Source organism: Heteronotia binoei, chromosome 1, assembly GCF_032191835.1.
Source record: "Heteronotia binoei isolate CCM8104 ecotype False Entrance Well chromosome 1, APGP_CSIRO_Hbin_v1, whole genome shotgun sequence".
Taxonomy (NCBI): domain Eukaryota; kingdom Metazoa; phylum Chordata; class Lepidosauria; order Squamata; family Gekkonidae; genus Heteronotia; species Heteronotia binoei.
In genome coordinates, this window is record NC_083223.1 from 271593713 (window position 1) to 271608870 (window position 15158).

Genomic DNA, 15158 nt, shown 5'->3' on the forward strand with positions numbered 1-15158 from the left:
TGTTGTTTCGTTACTCTGGTACTGTAGTTCCTTCAATAAAAGTCTTAACTTGTAACAAGTATTGGACACGACTGAAGTTCATCCAAGTCCTGACACTGAGACTCTGAGATTTAGAGTGGAGGGCGGGATATAAATCCAATATCATCTTCTTCTTCTTCTGAGTAGACAATACTGACTTTGATGGACCAAGGGTCTGATTCAGTATAAGGCAATTTTGTGTGTTGATGGTGTGTGTAGATTTCCATCTGGACAGCTGGTTGCATTCATTCTGACCTAAGCAGTTGACCAGTTTTAGACCTTCCAAGGTTGTTAGGGTTAATGGATATTGTAGTTTTCTCAACTGTCTGATTTAACTCAGTAGCCTCTAAGAATCAACTGTTCCTCCCCCTGGAAGCCATGCTGAGAAGACTGAGGAAAAACAGCTTGGCAGAAACCATCAGTCCCACCTGGGGACTCTTTTAATGTAGTGGTTTGGTGTAGTGATTAAGTGTGTAGACACTTATCTGAGAGAACCTGGTTTGATTCCCCACTCCTCCACATGCAGCTGCTGGAATGGCCTTGGGTTAGCCATAGCTCTCTTAGAGCTGTCCTTGAAAGGGCAGCTTTTGGGAGAGCTCTTTCAGCCCCACCCACCTCACAGGGTGTCTGTTGTGGGGGAGGAAGATATAGCATATTGTAAACCGCTCTGATTCAGAGAGACAGACAGGGTATAAATCTGAAGTCTTCTTTTCCTTCATGATAGGTTACACACTCACCATTTGAAAAGGTAGGCAATGAGGCATGGGAAGACCATTTTAAGGGAGGGAACATGTTTTGGGCATCACATTTAAAGAAGGATATAGAAAAGTTGGAACAGGTCCAGAGGAGGGCAACAAGGATGGTGGGTCTGGAGACCAAGTCCTATGAGGAAAGGTTGAAGGAGCTGGGGATGTTTAGCCTGGAGAGGAGGCGGCTGAGAGGTGATAGGATCACCATCTTCAAGTACTTGAAGGGCTGTCATATAGAGGATTATGTGGAATTGTTTTCTGTGGCCCTGGAAGGTAGGACCAGAACCAATGGTTGAAATTAAATCAAAAGAGTTTTCGGCTCAATATTAGGAAGAACTTCCTGACTGTTAGAGCGATTCCTCAGTGGGTCAGGCTTCCTCAGGAGGTGGTGGGGTCTCCTTCCTTGGAGGTTTTTAAACAGAGGCTAGATGGCCATCTGACAGCAATGAAGATCCTGTGAATTTAGGGGGAGGTGTTGGTGAGTTTCCTGCATTGTGCAGGGGTTGAACTAGATGCCCCTAGAGGTCCCTTCCAACTCTGTGATTCTGTGTGCTAATTTTGTGAGTTTCCTGCTGAACTCTATCAAGGAATCCATGGCCCTCAGCTTGCAAGAAGTGGGCAAGGCTGTTAGCAATAGACTTGTTGGAGATCATTAGGGGTGGAATTCTAGCAGGAGCTCCTTTGCATATTAGGCCACACCTCTGATGTAGCCAACCCTCCAAGAGCTTACAAAAAGAACCTTGTAAGCTCTTGGAGGATTGGCTACATCAGGGAATGTGGCCTAATATGCAAAGGAGCTCCTGCTAGAATTCCACCCTTGGAGATCATTAATCCATAGGATGTGACTAGACAGTATTTAACACATACATGCACTGAGCATTATAAATATAGGGCTGTTCAACAGGAGTGTTCATACAGAATCATGAGGCCTTTTGAGTCAAGCATGGTTCTGAGGCCTACCATTACACAAGCAAACGTATCTAAAATCTCTTTATTTCTGTAGAGTTTTCTGTAGTTTTTGTCTCTCGTCTGTGGCCTTGGCTTATATTATATAGTGAATTCAGCCAGCGTAAGGTAAGCAAGAACGTTTATTGAACAAGAGCAGAAGTGAACCCAAATAGGCAACCCCACTCCTTATATCCATTTCACCTGAGTTAAACCCGCCCCCTTCTGTGAGCAGCAATCCACCCTATTGGTCTCTCCAGGACCCTTTATTTGCATTTCCTGAGAGTAATGCCTCGTGTTCCAATTGGCTGGTTCTAAAAGAACAGCCAATCGGGATGTAAGCATCAGGATCCTAGAGGGCAATGAAGTATGCTTCAAGGTCAACTAACAGAGATAATAAACTAGCAGTCAAAACAACCAATGCACAACAGTTTATGTACAGAAATGATGCATAGTGTCTCAGCTATCCTTATTTTTTTAGAAACTGGCAGGGCTTTTTTTGCAGCAGGAACTCCTTTGTATATTAGGCCACACCCCCTGATGTAGCTAATCCTCCAAGAGCTTACAGAGCTCTTAGTACAGGGCCTGCTGTAAGCTCCAGGAGGATTGGCTACATCAGAGGGTGTGGCCTAATATACAAAGGAGCTCCTTCTAGAATTCCACCCCTGTAGCCAATCCTCCAAGAGCTTACAGGGCTCTTAGTACAGGGCCTACTGTAAGCTCCAGGAGGATTGGCTGCATCAGGGAGGCGTGGCCTAATATGCAAAGGAGCTCCTTCTAGAATTCCACCCCTGTAGCCAATCCTCCAAGAGCTTACGGGGCTCTTAGTACAGGGCCTACTGTAAGCTCTAGGAGGATTGGCTGCATCAGGGAGGTGTGGCGTAAAATCAAAGGAGCTCCTGCTAGAATTCCATCCCTGGGCCACACACCCCTGATGTAGCCAATCCTCCAAGAGCTTACAGGGCTCTTCGTACAGGGCCTACTGTAAACTCCAGGAGGATTGGCTACATCAGGGAGGCATGGCCTAATATGCAAAGGAGCTCCGCTAGAATTCCATCTCTGGGCCACACACCCCTGATGTAGCCAATCCTCCAAGAGTTTACAGGGCTCTTCGTACAGGGCCTACTGTAAACTCCAGGAGAACTGGCTACATCAGGGGGAATGGCCTAATATGCAAAGGAGCTCCTGCTAGAATTCCATCCCTGGGCCACACACCCCTGATGTAGCCAATCCTCCAAGAGCTTACAGGGCTCTTCGTACAGGGCCTACTGTAAACTCCAGGAGGATAGGCTACATCAGGGAGGCGTGGCATAATATGCAAAGGAGCTCTGCTAGAATTCCATCCCTGGGTCACACACCCCTGATGTAGCCAATCCTCCAAGAGCTTACAGGGCTCTTCGTACAGGGCCTACTGTAAGCTCCAGGAGGACTGGCTACATCAGGGGGCGTGGCCTAATATGCAAAGGAGTCCCTGCTACAAAAAAAAAAGCCCTGCCCTTTCCTATGTGCATGTTACATACAAAATACAAATTCTTTATCTACGTCTTGGTACCCAAAATGATGCACAAAAGAAGACGATTGATTTCTTTTTGTGAAAAACATGTCGTTATTGTTCCGATGGGGAAAGCATGCAACTAATAGTTCAGTTCACATTGATCCAAAACAGCTGGGATGGCCCAGATCTGAATCTGTAAGAACAGTTTATCAGTTAGCCAATAGTTAAATATCTTTAGTTTTGGGGTTCCCCTCCCCCCCAGAATCCTGTGTAGGTCAACGGAGAACAGCTTCCTTTGGGAAGTAAATAACCTAAGGCTGTCATGATGAAGTCTGATGAAAAGGAAGGCAGATATGCTGTGAAGGAAGAAATAATCCTTGGAGAAGATCAGTTTTTCCTAAAGTTTCCTTCCCATTGTTGTTATTGTTGTTGCGATTGACATAGCTATTTCATGGGCCAAAGATCGTGGACTTTTTGAATACGTGGAAAGCCAGAATTGTGCCACACCGCAGGTGATCAGCGTTTCTGTAGTACTCTTGACTCTGCATATGGTTGTTTGGAAGATCTCCCTCCAACATTTGGCACAACATAGATTGACTCTCCACTGTGACTGCATGGCTTGTTACTAATTGTTCTCCTACGTCAGGGGTGGCCAACGGTAGCTCTCCAAATGTTTTTTTGCCTACAACTCCCATCAGCCCCAGCCATTGACCATGCTGGCTGGGGCTGATGGGAGTAGTAGGAAAAAAAACATCTGGAGAGCTACCATTGCCCCCCCCCCCGTCCTACGTGTTGAACCTGCTCCTGAAGACCTACCAAAAGGTTCAGCTACAAAAAGAGCCCTGACAATAACAGTAACAACAACAATCCAAAGAAGAATTAACACATGGAACTCATTGTCACAAGAAATGGTGGCAGCTACAAGCATAGACAGCTTCAAGAAGAAGAAGATGATGATGATTGTATTGGATTTATACCCCACCCTTCACTCTGAATCTCAAAGCAGCTCGCAATCTCCTTTACCTTCCTCCCCCACAACAGACACTCTGTGAGGCAGGTGGGGCTGAGAGAACTTTCAAGGATAGCTCTGCGAGAGCTATGGATGACCCAAGGCCATTCCAGCAGCTGCAAGTGAAGGAGTGAGGAATCAAACCTGGTTCTCCCGGATAACAGTCCATACACTTAACCACCACACCAACTGGCTCAAGAGGGGATTTGATAAACATATGGAGCAGAGGTCCATCAGTGACAAGGTATAGATGGAACATTATGCCTGGGGCAGTGACGCTCCATATTCTTGTTGCTTGGGGGGCAACAGAGGGAGGTCTTCTGGAGTTTTGGCCCCTCTGGTGGACCTCCTGATGGAACCTGAGCTTTGGCCACTGTGACACAGAGTATTGAACTGGATGGGGCCATTGGCCTGATCCAACAGAGCTTCTCTTCTGTTTCTCTACACGACTGAGACACAATCAGCCAACGTTTACGAATCAATACAAAGAAGAGTTCTTTAACATCCTCCACAGGCTGGTCTTTGAGGTCTTTGGAACTTCCTCAAAACTCTGCCACATGGCTCGGAACACAGTCCTCTTCTACTGTCACATCCTCCTGGCTCCGAATATGCCCCCTTTCTGCCACCTCTTCCACATCCTCCTGGATTAGAACAAACCCCTTTTCCGGCATTCCCACCGCTTCCACATCCCCCTGGTTTAGAACATACACCTTTTCCTGCACTCCAACTGCTCCCACATCCCCCTGGTGTAGGACAAAACCCCTTTTCCTACACTCCAACCGCTTCCACATCCCCCTGGCTTGCAACATACACCTTTTCCTACACTTCCACCATTGCCGCATCCTCCTAGCTCAGAACATACCCCTTTTCCTACACTCCCACCGCTGCTATATCCTCCTGAGGTAGAACATACCCCTTTTCCTACACTCCCGCTACTGCTCCATCTCCCTGGCTTGGAACCATATCCTTTCGCTACACTCCCACCGCTTCCACCTCCTCCAGGCTCGCAGCATACTCCGCTTTCGCCGCTGCTGCATCCCGCCGATGTAAAACGTGGCTGAGAGCAAGCCCCTGTTCCTCCGCGGCCGCATCCTCCTGAAGACCCACAACAAGCCTCTGCAGAGAATGACTCTTCGTTCGAATAATGTCCGCCTGTGTTGCCATCGCACGCATCACCAATTGGCCGTCCCCAATAGTCTCGGGGCCCTCCTGAAGGGTTGAGGACACAGCTTTTCACTCTTGGGTTATCCACTGGCTTACAGGTGGATTGACGATAGCCGTAGCATCGGTAATTATGGCCTCCTCTTCTGGGGATGTCGTCTCTGCGGTTGCAGCTGGTTATGCAGCAGGTCTTGTCCGCATAGTGGAATGGTTTGCGGCGAGTATCCAGCCACGAACCTGCAGGATCGTACCACGTGGAGTTCAAATTGAAATATGGCTCCCTTCCAGAAGAGTAGATTCTTTCTTCTGGCATTCTTGATAGATCTGAAAGACAGAAGCACAAATACACATTATGACATTTCCCCCCCTTTTCACTCAATGTCATTTCTTCTTGACTTGGGAATCACGGATGCAATGACTGTCACGATTCAACCTCTAAATCGGGGGTGTCAAACTCATTTGCTATGAGAACCAGATCTGACATAAATGAGACCTTGTCGGGCCGGGCCATATAGATTTAGATTTATTGGATTTATATCCCACCCTCCCCGCCGGAGCTGGCTGAGGACGGCTCACAGCATGTCAAAATAGAACAGTTCACATTACGTTATTAAAACCATTAAAATAGTTAAAACATTCTGGTGCTAATATCAGTTGACACTATTACATTTCAGGTGGCGTTGAGGATATAAAATATCATTCCCTTCTCCCATATCAGTCATTCCGGATTAAAGGCCAGCCAGAATACTGTGGTTTTACAGGCCTTGTGGAATGGGGTGAGGTCCAACAAGGCCCTAACTTCTTCCAGCAACTGATTCCACCAAAAGGGGCAGCAACCGAGAAGGCTCTCTCTCGAGTTGACTTTCTTTCTTTCTTTCTTTCTTTCTTTCTTTCTTTCTTTCTTTCTTTCTTTCTTTCTTTCTTTCTTTCTTTCTTTCTTTCTTTCTTTCTTTCTTTCTTTCTTTCTTTCTTTCTTTCTTTCTTTCTTTCCTTCTTTCTTTCTTGGTTTTCAAAAAGTTTTATTGGTTTTTGTCTCCACCGCTCAGAATCCATTTTCAAATGTTATAGTATAAACCTTTTGTTAAAATTGTCTAATAATTTTGACAACTCCAGTATGGATACATTTTATAATATAAAATACAGGGGAAAAAGAAAAAAAATAAGTTCCCATCAGAGAATCTTAAGAGTCTTGGTTCTCTAACCAGGCATAAAATTTCCTCCAATATTGTCTTGCTTCTTATTTAATCTTGCCTCCTCAGCCCAGGGTTCACTAATAGATGTTGTGTCCCAGATCTAAGTATCATAAGCTGTCATAAAATGTAATGCCAGGTCTCTCTCTCTCTCTCGGCTTGGCTTCGCGAACGAAGATTTAAGAAGAGTGCAATAGTCCACGCCTGCTGCAGGCTCGCTGGTGGCTGAAAAGACCAATGCGGGACAGGCAGGTCCGGCCACAGTGGCTGCAGGGAAAAGTCTGATTTAGGGTTGGTGCTGTAGCAGTGTGATTCTTCCTCAATCTCCTTTTGTCCTCAAGACCAGCTATGCGTGCGTTCTCAAAAGAAGAGACAGCCTGGTGGATGGTGTGCCTCCATGCTTTGCGATCTGAGGCTAGGTCAGACCACTGGTGATGGTTGATGTGACAGGTGCTAAGGGATTTCTTCAAGGAGTCCTTGTACCTCTTCTTTGGTGCCCCTCTATTTCGATGGCCGGTGGAGAGTTCGCCATACAGAGCAATCTTGGGAAGGCGGTGGTTTTCCATCCTAGAAATATGCCCTGCCCAGCGCAGCTGCGTCTTCAACAGCAGTGCCTCGATGCTGGTAACCTCCGCCCGCTTGAGAACTTCAGTGTTGGTCACAAAGTCACTCCAGTGGATGTTGAGGATGGTGCGAAGGCAGCGCTGATGAAAGCGCTCAAGGAGTCGCAGGTGATGACGGTATAAAACCCACGATTCGGAGCCGTAGATGAGGGTTGTCATCACAACCGCTTTGTAAACATTGATCTTTGTGCCTTTTTTCAGATGCTTGTTGCTCCACACTTTTTTGTGCAGTCGGCCAAATGCACGGTTTGCCTTTGCCAGCCTGTTGTCAATCTCCTTGTCGATCTTAGCATCTGAGGAGATGATGCACCCCAGGTAGCTGAACTGCTGGACTGTCTTCAGAACTGATTCACCCACAGTGATGCAGGGAGGGTGATAATCTTCCTGGGGTGCAGGCTGGTGGAGAACTTCTGTCTTCTTCAGACTAACTTCTAGGCCGAATAGCTTGGCAGCCTCTGCAAAGCAGGACGTCATATGCTGCAGAGCTGATACCGAGTGGGAGACGAGTGCAGCATCATCAGCAAACAGTAGCTCTCGGATGAGTTTTTCCATTGTCTTGGAGTGGGCCTTTAGTCGCCTCAGGTTGAACAGGCTGCCATCGGTGTGATAGCGGATGTAGACACCATCGTCATCATCTAGATCTACTGCGGCTCTTTGAAGCATCATGCTAAAGAAGTTCGTAAAGAGAGTTAGCGCGAGAACGCAGCCTTGCTTTACACCTGTGCCTATTGGGAAGGGCTCCGAGAGGTCGTTGCAGTGTCTGACTTGGCCTCGCTGGTCTTCGTGTAGCTGGATGATCATGCTGAGGAACCTTGGGGGACATCCTAAATATTCCAAGATTTGCCACAGGCCTTTCCTGCTAACGGTATCGAAAGCTTTGGTAAGGTCGACAAAAGTCACATACAGAGCCTTGTTCTGTTCCCTGCATTTCTCTTGGAGCTGCCTGAGAACAAATACCATGTCGGTGGTGCTCCTGTTAGCTCTGAAGCCGCACTAGCTCTCTGGGAGGAGTTCTTCTGCAATGGTGGGCACAAGTCTGTTCAGGAGTATTCTGGCAAGGATTTTGCCTGCGATGGAGAGCAGGGTTATCCCCCGGTAGTTGGAGCAGTCTGACTTTTCCCCTTTGTTCTTGTATAGGGTGATGATGATTGCATCGCGAAAGTCCTGTGGTAATTTGCCTTGTTCCCAGGAGGTGACAAGTACTTTGTGAAGTGAGCTATGTAGTACTGTGCCCCCATGCTTCCAGATCTCTGGTGGAATTCCATCAACTCCTGCTGCCTTGCCACTTTTCAGTTGCTTGATGGCTTTAACAGTCTCTTCTAGAGTGGGGATCTCATCCAACCCTGTTTTCACTGGTTGAAGTGGGGTGAGGTGGATTGCTGAATCTTGAACTACGCGGTTGGCACAGAAGAGAACCTGAAAATACTCCGACCACCGGTTCAATATGGATGCCTTGTCTGTGAGGAGCACTTGGCCGTCTGCACTACGCAAGGGACTCTGAGTCTGATATGATGGACCATATACTGCCTTCAGGGCTTCGTAGAACCCTCTTAAATCACCAGTGTCTGCACACAGCTGGGTTCTCTCTGCAAGCTTGGTCCACCAATCGTTCTGAATGTCTCGAAGCTTGCGCTGGAGGTTGCTACATACAGCACGAAAGGTTGCTTTTTTCCCAGGACAGGAGGGCTGAGCAAGGTGTGCTTGGTAGGCAGATCTCTTTTTCGCCAGTAAATCTTGGATCTCTTGATTGTTCTCATCAAACCAGTCCTTGTTCTTCCTTGTGGAGAACCCGAGGACTTCTTCAGAGATCTGCAGGACGGTAGTTTTTAGGTGTTCCCAGAGTGCTTCTGGAGAAGGGTCTGTGGGGCAACTGAGGTCCTCAATTCTTGACTGGAGTTTTGCCTGGAAGGCAGCTTTAACTTCGGCTGACTGAAGGCTGCCAACCTGAAACTTCCTCCGAGGGATACCTCCTCTCCTGGGTGTGGGTTTAAAGTGAAGACGGAGATTGCAGCGTACAAAACGATGATCCGTATGACATTCTGCGCTGGGCATTACTCGGGTGTGTAAGACATCTCGAAGGTCTCTCTGGCGCACCAGAATGTAGTCGATAAGGTGCCAATGCTTGGACCGTGGGTGCATCCAGGTTGTCTTCAGACTGTTCTTCTGCTGGAAGATAGTGTTGGTGATGGTGAGCTGGTGCTCCATGCAGAATTCTAGCAGGAGGCGCCCGTTGTCATTGCAGTTGCCAATGCCGTGTTTGCCAAGTACTCCTTTCCAGGCTTCCGAGTCTTTACCTACTCTGGCATTGAAGTCGCCAAGGATGATCACCTTGTCCTCTGTAGGGGTCTTCCGTACGAGGTTGCGTAGATCAGCATAGAACTTGTTCTTTTCTGCAGGATCTGCTTGAAGGGTTGGGGCATACACACTGAAGAGTGTTGCATGCTGCTTGTTTTGAAGTGGGAGGCGCATGGACATGATGCGATCTGAGTGACCTGTTGGCAGGTTTTCGAGTTTGGAGGCAATGGAGTTCCTGACAATGAAGCCAACGCCAGAAAGGCGGCTCTCAGCCTTTGACTTACCTGACCAGTAGAGGGTATAGCCAGCACCGTGTTCTTGAAGACTACCTTCCTCAGGGAAACGGACCTCACTGAGAGCTGCTATGTCGATATTCAACCTGAGAAGTTCGTGGGCAACTAGAGCAGAGCGTCGTTCAGGGCGACCACTGTCTACTGTGTCAAGCATGGTTCTGATGTTCCAACACACAAGCTTTAGTCTTTGAACACTTTGTGAGGCAGGTGCATGCCTTTTCTTTGTTGTTATTTTTTGACCGCAAGTAAGGATGCCTGTTGACCGCGGCTAGCCAACTGGGGTGGAGGAGACGAGCTTTGTTTAGGCCACCTTTTCTAGGCCCCTCTCCGTGTGGAGCAAGCAGTTCTGTCCCTAGATAAGGCTGCTTGGTCGTTCAGGGTGCTGCTGAAAAATGCTTTCGTCTCCGGGTTAGCATCAGGCGACCAATACCCTGAACCGCCTACATGCAGGATCGGGACTGCGGCTTCCAGTGGCACCTTCCACCTGCCGTTTCTCCCCTTGCCCATCGCTGCAGGACTTGATGCGTTGTGGGTTGTGTGTGTGGATATGCCCTTCAGGCCTGCGCAGAGGAATTTTTTAGGTGAAGCACAGTGTGCGCGGTACTGGCTCCACCCTTTCACCTGGGGGTCATCTGCCATGGCCCAGTAAGCCGGGATGCCGGCAGCGAGTCCTCCAGGTGGTAGGTGTTACATTAACGAGCTCTATCTGCCCGGGTTTGATGTTAGAGTTTTCCTTCTCGTAGGCTGGCGAGGTTGGTGGGCCCAGCCTGCCCATCCGGTTATACCGCCGGACAATTCGGTCGCACCATGACGTAGCAAACTCTGTGAAAAACGGGGGGGACCATCGAGAAGGTGTTGCTACGGATGCAGTAATGCAGGAGAGGCCATTGCAGTGACCATCTGCCAGGCATAGCCAGACAGTGACCACGCGGCGTTCACTACACCGGGAGAGGAGAGGCTATGTATTGCGCATACACTTTCCCTGGGGGGGGGGGGTAGGATACCCAAAGGGAGCCCACCCACCCCCACCCTCTCAATGCCAGGTAGCACAGATATAAAAGACACAGACAAACACAAACACAATTAAAGAATTTAAAAACAAAAACTAAAACATGCTTAAAAGTTTAGCACTCTTGCAACATTTTGCTTATTGATGATGATGATGAAAGAGAAGGAGAAGATGATTTATATCCCACCCTTCACTCTGGATTTATATCCCACCCTCCACTCTGAATCTCAGAGTGGCTTACAATCTCCTTTACCTTCCTCCCCCACAACAGACACCCTGTGAGGTGGGTGAGGCTGACAGAGCTCTCACAGAAGCTGCCCTTTCAAGGACAGGTCTGTGGGAGCTATGGCTGATGCAAGGCCATTCCAGCAGCTGCAAGTGGGGAATCAAACCCAGTTCTCCCAAATAAAAATCTGCACACTTAACCATTACACCAAACTGGCTCCCTGACACCTCTTGCTCTGAATTATTGCATCCAAATCTGAAGACAATGTCTGCGCTGTGGCAATCTTGAATATGCTGTTCATGTGTTGTTCTGGTGTGTATCTGTAAGTTGCAAACCTACTTTTGATGTTCTGACATTCATTACAGAAATCTCATGGTCAATGCTTTGAGCCTAAGACCCAGAGGAAAACATGAAACGGCTGGGCATTGAGAGCTTTTGTACATAAGTTGCTTCATGTGCTAGTCAGCCAATGGAGATAATAGTGTCTTGATTAATCAATTCTAGCAAAGCAAGCTGTGATGCAGAAGGAAGCAAAGAGAGGGAAAAAGAAGCAGACAACAGTGAGTTGCTCCTAGGCCTGATAGGAGCCCTCCGGGGGCCTGATCCAGCCCACGAGCTGCTTGTTTGACACCCCTGCTCTAAATAGTAGGACTGACAGCCTCCAGGTGAGGCCTGACGGTCTCTCTGAATTACTACTAATCTCCAGATATCACTTTTTCTGAATAAAATGGCTTTTGGGAGGCGGGTTTTATGGCATTATACTTCCCTCTCCAAACTCAACTTCTCCAGGCTCTGTCCCCCACCCCTACCCCCCGCCAGTCTTCAGGTATTTCTCAAACTGAGCTAGCAATCTTATGTAAGGTCAGTAGAAAGTGAAAGAACTTCGCAGGAATCTCAAATACAAAGTACCTTCGCCGTCCAATGAAGTGAAGTAATGCTTCTAATTTACTAAAAAGGAACATGTTTTCAAAATACACTTACTGCCTATATTCCAACTAATAAAGTCTGAAGAATTTTCAAAACTGCTGGAACTTCGCGTAGAGCCTTTTCTTCGTTGTTTCCCTCCCTCTTTAAAGGAGCTAAAGGCAACACCCAAGGTTTATTCATCTCCTCATAAACCGTGAGGCAGGTTGGGCTGAGAGAAAGAGAGAGCGAGCAGACGCAGGCCCAAGGTAACCAGGGAGAGCTTCAAGGCTGAACGGCTGAATGGAGACGGGAATGCCAATCCTCAGATCTTAATTGAATATTGGCACTCATCATTTCTAATTTCTAGCTACATAATATTAGTTAATATCCCATAATGCCATACTAGCTAAGCCAGTTGTTGGTGACCTATTAACAATAGGAAGATCTTAATTATCCGGAAACAGAGAAGAAGGAGGAGGAGGAGGAGGAGGAGGAGAAGGAGAAGGAGAAGGAGGAGGAGAAGGAGAAGGAGAAGGAGAAGGAGAAGAAGAAGAAGGAGAAGGAGAAGAAGAAGGAGAAGGAGAAGGAGAAGAAGAAGGAGAAGAAGAAGAAGAAGAAGAAGAAGAAGAAGAAGAAGAAGAAGAATTTATATCCCGCCCTTTACTCTGAATTACAGAGTCTCAGAGTGACTCACAATCTCCTTTACATTCCTCCTCCACCACAAACACCCTGTGAGGTAGGTGGGGCTGAGAGAGCTCTCACAGAAGCTGCCCTTTCAAGGACATTAGAGTTGGAAAGATTATTACAGGCCATCAAATTCAATTCCCTGCTAAGTTCAGGAGTCTGAATATTCTGGAAATCTAGCTCCCAGGCCACTGATTGAGGACCTCCAGAGAAGAAGGCCCCCCCTCCACCTCCCAAGTAATTGTTTCCACTGTCAAACTGGTTTTCCTTTAGAAAGTACATCCTAACATTCGAATGAAAAAAATTACCCTCCTTTAATTAAAGCTAATTAGATCAATCTTGCCCTCTGGAACCAATGAGAACATGTATTTGTCCCCTTCTATGTGCAGCCAAAGTGGTAAAGCTGCAGTACTGCAGTCGGAGCCCTCTGCTCACAACCTGAGTTTGATCCCGGTGGAAGCTGGGTTCAGGTAGCCAGCTCAAGGTTAACGCAGCCTTTCATCCTTCCAAGGTCAGTAAAATGAGTACCCAGCTTGCTGGGGGGAAAGCGTAGATGACTGGGGAAGGCAATGGCAAACCACCCCATAAAAAGTCTGCCGTGAAAACATCGTGATGCGACGTCACCACAGAGTTGGAAATGACTGGTCCTTGCACAGGGGACTACCTTTACCTTTATGTGACAGCCCACCACATGCGGCTCTTTGACACATATTGTGTGGCTCTTGAAGCCCCCAGTGTCCCATTGGTTGGCCTGGAGAAAGTATTTCTCTCTTGGCTTGGAGGATGCATTTCAAGTTAAAGTTGCTTTCTTTCCACCTCCACCCCCCTTCCCTCCCCTCATCGATTTGCCTTTATTCCTTCCTTGCAGCTCTCAGACATGCAACATTTATGCCTTGCAGCTCTCAAGCATCTGACATTTATTCTATGTGCCTGTTACCAGAACTTTTTTTTGTTTTTTTTTAAAAAAGCCCAGCAGGAATTCATTTGCATATTAGGCCACACCCCCATGATATCACCATTGTTCCACGCAGGGCTTTTTTGTAGAAAAAGCCCAGCAGGAACTTGTTTGCATATTAGGCCACACCCCCTGACACCAAGCCAGCTGGAACTGCATTCCTGTGCGTTCCAGCGGTATCGGGACCGCAGAGGGAGGAAAAGCTACGGAATTACACAACAAACTCTCTGTGTAACGAAACTCAATGAAAATATATTTGAATTGCTCTAATAATCCTAATAATGCCACAAATCACCATATATCACCATATAATAATTGGAAAAATACAAACGGAATGCCATGTCAGTGAAACGTTCCAGCTACTCTCCATATAACGCAAGAACTGCCAAGGTCATGTTAGGGAGCCCAAAGGCCAGCCGGTCCAATTATGAAAACCATTTCTGATGGGAAATCCTTCTTCTCGGGACCATTCAAGTTATTCTCAGAATTTCAACTGGTCCAGTAGTGCCAAAATTCATTATAATGACCCATTTTTCATTTCATTCAGGCTTCCTCCAGTCTGTATACAATCTACAAGACGCTGTTGTTAATTACCTTCCGTATCAACGTAGCCAGCAGGAATTGCATTCCTGTGCGTTCCTACCCAAAAAAAGCCAAGGCTCTTACATTAAGCAAGGAGAAGATATTGGATTTATATCCCGCCCTCCACGCCGAAGAGTCTCAGAGCGGCTCACAATCTCCTTTACCTTCCTCCCGCACAACAGACACCCTGTGAGGTAGATGGAGATATTGGATTTATATCCCGCCCTCCACTCCGAAGAGTCTCAGAGCGGCTCACAATCTCCTTTCCCTTCCTCCCCCACAACAGACACCCTGTGAGGTAGATGATATTGGATTTATATCCCACCCTCCACTCCGAAGAGTCTCAGAGCGGCTCACAATCTCCTTTCCCTTCCTCCCCCACAACAGACACCCTGTGAGGTAGATGATATTGGATTTATATCCCGCCCTCCACTCCGAAGAGTCTCAGAGCGGCTCACAATCTCCTTTATCTTCCTCCCCCAAAACAGAAACCCTGTGAGGTAGATGATATTGGATTTATATCCCGCCCTCCACTCCGAAGAGTCTCAGAACGGCTCACAATCTCCTTTACCTTCCTCCCCCAAAACAGACACCCTGTGAGGGAGATGATATTGGATTTATATCCCGCCCTCCACTCCGAAGAGTCTCAGAGCGGCTCACAATCTCCTTTATCTTCCTCCCCCAAAACAGACACCCTGTGAGGTAGATGATATTGGATTTATATCCCGCCCTCCACTCCGAAGAGTCTCAGAGCGGCTCACAATCTCCTTTACCTTCCCCCCTCCACAACAGACACCCTGTGAGGTAGATGAAGATATTGGATTTATATCCCACCCTCCACTCCAAAGAGTCTCAGAGCGGCTCACAATCTCCTTTACCTTCCTCCCCCACAACAGACACCCTGTGAGGTAGATGATATTGGATTTATATCCCGCCCTCCACTCGGAAGAGTCTCAGGGCGGCTCACAATCTCCTTTACCTTCCTCCCCCACAACAGACACCCTGTGAGGTGGGTGGG